The sequence below is a fragment of the Cupressus sempervirens genome, chromosome 9, assembly GCF_028749045.1.
Source record: "Cupressus sempervirens isolate cs-2001-9-10 chromosome 9, ASM2874904v1, whole genome shotgun sequence".
NCBI lineage: Eukaryota > Viridiplantae > Streptophyta > Pinopsida > Cupressales > Cupressaceae > Cupressus > Cupressus sempervirens.
The window spans coordinates 731,099,770-731,101,680 of NC_143126.1; positions in this window are offsets into that span (position 1 = coordinate 731,099,770).

A 1,911-nucleotide genomic window follows, 5' to 3' on the forward strand; every position below is an offset into this window, starting at 1 on the left:
CTCAGAGTACCTCAACTGAATAATAGTGTTCTTCCTTAACCATCATGTTTGCCTTGCCTCTCCTAAGCTAATCATCATCATTAAAAATAGACTCTGGGGTAATCAAACCCTTAGGAAACTTGTTAGATTTAAATTGCAAAAGTTGATCACCATTTTATTGTTCTAACTTCTTCTGATTTCCTAAATTTGACTTCATCCATTTATTTTTTTGGATTTTCTCATGATTCTAAAAAAATTTCCAACTAATTTGGTTGTCCAAAATTGAAGGCCTCACAACTAGCTTCACATACTATTATGAGTCTACATTTTTTACCTCCTTTGGGATGTCAAATTTAGATTCCATGACAACCAACTTATCTACATGCTTGTTCTAATTTTTGGGCACATAAATAAGGTTAAAAGCATTAAAATATTCTATCAAGTCCCATACCCTATGCTTATAAATCTTAAGAACATCATTTTTAGTACTATTTGTATTGTGGACTTGATTAACAATCAACTCACTATCCCCAATAACTTACAAACACTTTATAGCTTTCTTCCTAGCCTACTCTAGGCCATGAATGAGTGCCTCATACTCTATTGTATTATTTCTACAACTAAAATTAAAGAGGAAAATAGACTAATACCTTTTCCCCTCAGGTGAAATCAACATAGCACTACCACCAAACCTACCTTGCTCCTTGCATCATCAAATAACAACTACCGTAGGTCACCTTGCTAATTTCCAGGATCTTGCATCTCTTCTTTAACCAAGTTTGGAATGAAAACATGATGATCATACATGATATAAATGCCAATTCCATCCACCTCCATATGCCTAACGAGATCTTCTCATAGGTTCTTAGTTGTCCACTCATCCAGGATTGTATCTGGTATAATTTTGGTAGGGATATTAGAATCTAGGGCAACGAGCTCTTGTTCATGAAATCTCATGTTTAAATTTATGTGGATAGTTGTATAGGGCTTAAGATTATCTTTACCAATTTATCCATATTTGATTTGGACTCTAGTGTTGTACCTACTCCTGAAAACTAAATGGGACCAATGTGTAGAAAGATACCAAACCAACTTAGTAGTAAAATCCCTATTTAGGCACATGGCAAAGAGAGGTGGTAAGTCAATAACATAGATATCTTTGTTGGAAACTACAATTGGAATAATTGTTATGTTTTCATTGATGTCAAACCTTATTGATGAGACTTTTTTTATTTGATCTAAGTACCATATCTATTTGATTGACGAAGAGGATTTGAGAAGTTGTTCATAACAAAAGTATCTAGAGGAAAGGTTGAGTTATGAAGAGGAAACTACAAGTGGAGACTTGATTAGTTGAACTTTGACAAGATAAAGTAATTATTTAAATCATGTTTCAAGTGGAGAGGATAGTTACATTGAAGTCTTGAAGAAGAGATCAAAGATATACCAAATTCATAGTCTTGATCGAGCAACAAAGCAAAAGATTAAGAATTATGAAGTAAATGTTGAGTGATGCTAGTGTTGAGCAAGCCACAGTAAGTGCCAAGTAGAATTAGTTTTGACCAAGCATTAGTATTGATTGAGTGATAGTATATGTGTCGAGCAAGAAATTTAGTAACAATTGAGTAACCTAGTGATGACTGAGTGTCAAAACATAGTGTTGGCCGAGGAATATCATTTAAACGGTTTATGAGAAATCATAATTTCTAGTCGACTAAGTTAATTTCTTGGAATGTTGAAAATAAGGATGGATTAACTAGAACATTTAAATAAAGGGAAACTATATTTGCACGTTTCTATGTAAGGATTCGTGAAGAAGTTCTAGAAAAGAAGAGGATGAACAAGATGGTGATCAAATTCATTGTATGTTTTGGATCTAATCATAACCCTAAGATCTAAAATATTTTTTAAGAAAAAAAATTAGAATTACCT